The 6728-nt window shown below is 58.7% G+C and overlaps 1 long non-coding RNA gene across 1 annotated transcript; it reads left to right on the top strand.

Annotated features, from left to right (window-relative positions):
- Positions 4376–6074, top strand: LOC110256131. The gene is made up of 2 exons (XR_002337407.1): positions 4376–5179; positions 5452–6074. It is a non-coding gene; the product is annotated as an uncharacterized LOC110256131 (long non-coding RNA).

Raw genomic sequence — 6728 nt, 5'->3', positions numbered from 1 at the left:
TGGTGGAAGGGTTGCTGTGCGGGCAAAGGCCTTCGTAGAAGACGTGCACGTGGTTTTGCCCTTTAGAAAAATCCTTGGGTTTGTACTGTGCGCCATCCAAGCCCTCACCGCAGCTGCTTGGTGAGCAGACGTCTCCTGGGCCTCGTTTCCAGGTGCGTGCCAGGGGGCTGGGGGACACGGGGCGGGGGGGGGCCCAGGGGTGGTGGTCCCTCCAGATCCTGGACCGGCTCCCCGGTTCTGGTCGAGAGCTTTGATCTGGAGTCTCCCTCGCCCACTTCCCGTGCCCAGGACCAGTCTGCTTGGCCAGGTTCTTGCTCTGGAAGCCTGGCATGTCAGTGAACCCCCACTGAACAGGGAGGAGAGTCTGAAAGCAGGCAAGCGGCCAGGGCTCGCGGGCCTGCGGTCAGGGGTCAGGCGGGGTGGGCGCCCGGGGCCCTGGGTGCCCCGCAGAGACTTTGGAGGTGAGGGAAAGGTCACCTGACTGGGGCCATGGGATGAGGGCTGGGGAGCAGGGGGCCCCTACGGCAGCTGCAACAAAGCCAGACCCCGGTTCTTCCGTGTCCCAGGGCGGACTGAGGGGCAGGAGGGCTAGAGGACCTGCTGAGCCCCAGGGGTCTCTCTCGGCTCTGGTTCTGTTCCTGTGTGGCGGCTCTGTGGCACCCCGTCTCTGGAAGCGGAACGGTCCTCTGAGCCGTCCCCAGGCTCCCAGGGGCCCGCGTCTGGTCCCCTGAAGCTGACTGTCCCCAGCCACCTGCGGGGCACCAGCTGTCTGGGCCGGGTGCGGAGTCCCACCCCTCTCTGCCCCAGCCCAGTCTTGGACGCGGGAGGTGCTCTCGCCACGCCTGGCTCCAGCCCTTCCCCTCCCTGCAGCCCTGTTGTGTGGTGGGAAAACGAGGCCCAAAGTCACAGTCATCCACTAAGGAAAGATACGGGGTCGCTGGGCCGCCGAGCTCCCCTGAGGGTGCCAGACTACCTGGTGTGTGTCCCGTACACACAAGGCCATGCTGACAGACGTGCAGCACACACCCGGTAATAAAATGCAGAAAACTGTTTGAGGAACTCTAGCCAGTTTCTCGCAGAATGATTTGCATCGACTGTGTTGCCGAATTGTTGCATCTGCAGCTTCCCTGTGGTTTGTGCCTCAGCCACAAATACGGCAAACGGTGTTGCGTCCCGTCTGCTAGGGTTAGTTTCTTAGGGCGGCTGTAACAAACTCCGACAAACCTGGTGGCTTAAAACAACCAAACTTGATCTTTGCACAGTCTGGAGGTGGGAAACCCCAGATGCTGCTCACTGGGCTGCAGTCGAGGCGTCAGCGGGCCCCTGCTCCCTCTCCAGCTCCCGGTGGTGGTTGACATGCCCAGGCTGGTGGCCCCACGACCCCAGTCTCTGCCTCCATGGTCACGTGACGGCCTCTCCCTCCCCAACCCCTCACGGCCGCCCCGTGCAAAGATCTCCGCTCACGCCTGCAGAGTGAAAAGACGTTAAAAATGTGAAACAATTTACCTTCCTGGGCCGAGGACCGGCTACACTGGGGGACGCTGTTGAGCCCACTACACTGCTCTTGTGTCAGTAAGTTTATCGTTAAATTTGAGACACAATCGGACTGACTGACTTCTCATCATCCAACAAATTATGTTCATTGAATTGAAACCTTTTGGCCTCAACACGACTTTTCAGTTTAATCTGCATCGTTATTTTCTCCATCGATTTCCTGAGTCTAGACCTGGGCTGTCCAGGAGAGCAGCCACTGGACAGCTGCACCTGAAACGCAGCTGGTTTGCAATGTCCTTTAGGTATAAGATACACCCTAGAGTTTGAAGTTAGTATAAAAAAAAAAGAATGTAGAAAATATTATATTGACTACATTGAAATGATATTTTGGACATACCTGGGTAAATAGGCTATTTAACTGTACCCATTTCCTGTTGCTGTTTTAGGTCTGGCTACCAGGGAGTTTAAAACCACACGTGCAGCTTGCATTGTATTTCTGTTGGATGGCACTGGTCTAGAAAATGACCAATTAACCCAGCCTGATTTGTGGTGGTTGCCAGTTTCCATGGTGTAAACACTCCCTTCTGGCTGATCTGGCTGTGCAGCGTTTCCACCGCACAATCTGTGGAATTTCGGAGAACAGACGGTGAAATGTAGTGAAATAGGAAGTGCCTAGTTCTGAACTTGACCTTTGTTTTTAATTTAATTTTTAATAATGGCTGACTCACAAAAAACTTTGCAAATGTGACAACTGGCTGTTGCAAGTGGCTTCCCATGGAGGGTTCTGAGCAGAGGAGGAGGCGTTCAGACTTGGGACTCCGCAGGTGCAATGCGACCAGTATGGAAGGGGCCCAGAACGGAGGGGAGGGGCCGGGCCGGGTCCTCCGGCTGGGTGCCTGGTGCTCCTTGGCGCACTTACCCCTATGTCCATGGTGGGGCAGCAGAGGCCCAGCAACGGTGCCTCAGGGCGGCCGGGGGACCGCCTTCCCTGGGTTTGGGTGAGGAACTGAGGGAGGCCCCGAGGGCAGAACTTGGGCTCCCCGCTGCTGGCCCAACTCGCCGGGGCCTTCGTGCTGCCAGTGCCCTCCCTCTGCACAGCCCAGAGTACTGGGTGCTGAGAGACCAGGTCCTGACTCCCACCCTCTCTGGACTCACTGTGAGTGAGCAGGATCAGAACTTGGAGCCACAGAGCCGAATGCAGCACAGAACCCCACCTTCCAACAGGCCTGGGGCAGTGCCCACCTGCCTAGCCTTCAACCTGACACCACTGCAGGAGGCAGTGCACCCAGATCTCCAGATCTGTGAGCCAGGAGAAGCACGGCTCAGACCCAGGCTCGCTCAGGGCCGACCGCCGGCGCCTGGAGAGGGAGCTGGGCTGGAGGTCCAAAGGCCCCTGGCACCCTGGGCAGGTGCCCCCCTGTGAAAGGAGGGCGGGGTGGCTCTGGCCTTCGTTTCCCCGAGGCCCAGCACACTGCTCACCCCAGTGGGCCCTAAAAGCGCCCCGAGAGCCTGCTGCGCTTTGCACGCCATGTGCGGGATGAGGGCTCCCGTGTGAGCCCCGCCGCCTGCCCGCCCTGCCCCCAGCCCAGATTCCACTCCAGGAATCCTGGGACCTGCCAGGAAGAAGCTACTTGTGTGGTTTGGGCAGCAGAGGAGGGTCGCGGCCTCACCGGGATCTGGGCCAGCTCCTGGAAGGCTGGGCCCGCCTCCCGTGGCCAGGCTCTCCCAGCCTCCCCCACCCCTCCAGCCGCCCTTCCCTGCCTCCCTGTGGGGCTTCCCGTCACCCCTGCTTCCCTCCTCTCTGCAGAGGGCCTTAGGCCCTGGCTCCTGTTTCCTGTCTGAAAGTGGGCTGTCCCCATACTTACTTCAGATCCAAGCAGATAAAGCACAGACACAGCAACCCTGGGGACCCCCAGATGCACGCCAGCCTGGCTGGGAGGCACCCGTGCTCTCCACCTGCCTCCCCGCATCCAGCAACCACCCTTTCCCATGACCTTGGGCTCCCAAACACTGCGGATGCTTATTACCAGCATTTTACAGCTTTCAATGTTTCAAACACACTGAAAAATACTTCAGACAACAGAGAAGCCGTACTACCACCCCCACGTGTTAACCATTTCTCATATTTGCTTTTGACCTTTTTAAATTAGTTCATATATTATCCCCCCTCCCTTTTTTTTAAGGCCACACCCACAGCACATGGACGTTGCCGGGGCCAGGGATCAAACCGGAGCCGCGGCTGCTGCCTACGCCACAGCCATGGCAACACTGGATCTGAGCCCCACCTTTGGGCTATGCCGAAACTTGTGGCAATACTGGATCCTTCACCCACTGAGCCACAGCAGGAACTCTCATGTCATTTTTAGATGTGCTGAGTACCTAGTGGGTGCCTGACCTGCACTGGGGTGAAGAGCAGCATTAAAAACCGAGCCCTTGGGGAGCTCTTTCTCAAGCTGGGAAACAATATGCACACAAGTGTCAGAGAGACGGGGATGGGAGTGGGGGGAGAGGAACGGAACGGGGAGGGGAGGCACCAGGAATTGAGGTGGGGGGGGAATGCTTCCTTGAGCAAGAGTGTCAAGACCAGGAGTTCCTGTCGTGGCTCAGTGGTTAACGAATCCAACTAGGAACCATGAGGTTGCGGGTTCGATCCCTGGCCTCACTCAGTGGGTTAAGGATATAGTGTTGCCGTGAGCTGAGGTGTAGGTCGCAGACATGGCTTGGACCTGTGGCTCGGATCTCGCGTTGCCGTGGCTGTGGTGTGGGCCAGTGGCTATAGCTCCGATTTGACCCCTAGCCTGGGAACTTCCATATGCTGTGGCTGCAGCCCTAGAAAAGACAAAAAAAAAAAAAAAAAAAAAAAAAAAAAGAATATCAAGACCAAAGGAGGGAGGGGTTTGGCGAAGTGAAAACCTGGGGGCAAAGCTTCCCAGCAAGGAAACAGCAGGTGCAAAGGTCCTGAGACAGACACCTGACTGGTACGTTTGAAGAATGGTGAGGCAGGAGTTCCCGCTGTGGTGCAGTGGGTTAATGAGCTGACATTGTCTCTGCAGTGATGCGGGTTTGGTCCCCAGCCTGGCACAGTGGGTGAAGAAGGATCCGGCGTTGCTGGGGTGTAGGCCACAGCGGCCGCTTAGATTGCACCCCTGGCCCCGGAACCTCCATATGCCTTGGGTGCAGCTGGTGCGGCAGCTAGTTCTGAGCCAGAGTCCTAGGAAAACAGGCCCTACAGGTCCTGGGCTCCACTGCTGTTTCCAATCATCCCATTTAGTCCTCATTACATTTTCCAGATGGGGAAACAGGCCCCAGGTGGACCAGTGCCTTGCCTGAGGTCACCCAGCTAGCAAGGGGATAGCTGAGGACGGGAAGCCAGAACTGGGCGCCACTCAGAGCTGGCCTAGGGCCTGGGGGTAGCCAAGAGGGGGAGGAGGGCTTGGGGGAGGCCACCCCACCCAGGAAATGCCGAGACCGCAGCAGCCTGTCCCTGGCCTGAGGCTGGCCTGGGCGGCCACGGTGGAGATGGCTTTCCCTTCCCAAGGGCGCTGCTGACTCGGGTGCCCTCCTGCCCCCTCACCTCTAGGCTAGGTGTGGGCCCGAGATTACCCAGACCTCGTGTTCATGCCCTTGCCTGGGCTCTCTGAGCCCGTTCCTTGCTGCGAACGACGAGCAGGCCCTGCTGCCCGAGGTGATCACAGGCCCGGGGCCCCCTAGGTTGTGAGCTGGGGATGTGCTGTGGGGGAGGCAGGACGGCTTCCTGCCTGGTCCCTTGGTCCCCTTTCAAAGACAGAAATGGAGACTGAGCAAGGGCAGAGACTTGCCAGGGTGATGGAGGCGCAGAGGTCAAACCGCAATTAGCCAGAACTCACAAGAGTTGACTCGAATGTGGCACTTCCTGGCTGCCTGGTCTGAGGGCTTTGTAAGTACTAATTTACTGACTAATTTATTTCACCTTCACAGCGACCCTTGGAGGCAGGTACCGGTGTCATCCACATGTTTACAGATGAAGACACTGAGGCACAGAGAGCTCAAGGACCTTGCTCCAGGCTGCACAGCCGCTAAAGTCGATGCGAAGCAACAACTTCCTAACACTTCCCTGTGTGAGGCCTTCATTGGGCAAATGAGGCCCTGGGCTCAGGCCCTGCCACTCAGCCATGGGGGGGCAGGGCAGGGCAGGGACCAGAACCCAGGGCTCAGAGTGGGGCCTCCGGTGCTGGGTGTGCAGTGGGCCATGGCCCGAGGGGCCTGACCCCTCTCAGGGCAGCCAGCTCTGCCCCCTGCCTGTACCCACCTGTCTTAGCTTCCGCCTTCATCAGCTGAAACCAGGAAAGGGTTTTGAATGGCGCCTGCCACTCGCAGACACTCTTGTGCCCTGTTAACATCTTTGCTCCTCTCGCCCCCTGCTTCCCACTTGCCCTCTTCCAGATCCAGCTCCAACCCCAGGGAAGGGCTGAGCAGGGCTGGCGTGGGTGGAGGGGTGCAGCCAAGCCCGTGGCTTGGCAGCTGCCTGGGGTCACAAGCCAGGCACTCCGCCCTTCACACAGCTAGGGGGGTCTGGGCCTGGTCTACAGGCCCCACCTAAGCTTCTGGGACCCTGAGCCTCGGGCAGCCTATTCTCAGCCTTGAAAAGAAAGGTTCAGTCTCCAGGCCACTGTCCAGATGAGACAAGGAGGCCTGGACGTTGGATGGGAACAGCCCGATCGTCATTCTGAGTGGAGGCAGTGCAGCTTTCTCTACACAGCCGAGGAGGCCCTCCCTGCTCGTCGGAGAAGCCGAGATGCCATCTCAGGAGCGTCCCGAGTGCCAGCTCCTGAGGAAGGGGCTCTTTTCTCCACCGCATCTCTGTCTCTTGAGCTGATGGCGCTCCTGAGAATCCTCCGTGCGGCCACTAGAGCTTTTTACTTTGGGTCCTGAAGGATGTGTAGGAGTGCCCCAGAGGCTGGGGGCAGAGGAGGGCATTTCCGACCAACCACCCAGCCGACCGGGAGCATGGCGTGGACGGTGCTCTGGCACACTGGGGGATGGGCCAAGGGGTGTCCTGCGAAAGTGGCCAAACGTAACACGACTATGCAATCACTGTGTTCGCCCCGGTCAGAACTCTCCTGGCTTTTGGGACGGAGATGCCTCATGACCTGAGTGTGCGCGTTGTTTGCTCGTCGCAGGAAGAGACTGGCCTCCAGTGAGCCAGGGAGGGGGGCGGGGGGGAAACACGCCTTGCCTTTCCAAGGCTTTTCCCC

Source organism: Sus scrofa, chromosome 12 (assembly GCF_000003025.6).
Source record: "Sus scrofa isolate TJ Tabasco breed Duroc chromosome 12, Sscrofa11.1, whole genome shotgun sequence".
NCBI lineage: Eukaryota > Metazoa > Chordata > Mammalia > Artiodactyla > Suidae > Sus > Sus scrofa.
This window is presented reverse-complemented; position numbering and strand designations above follow the sequence as displayed.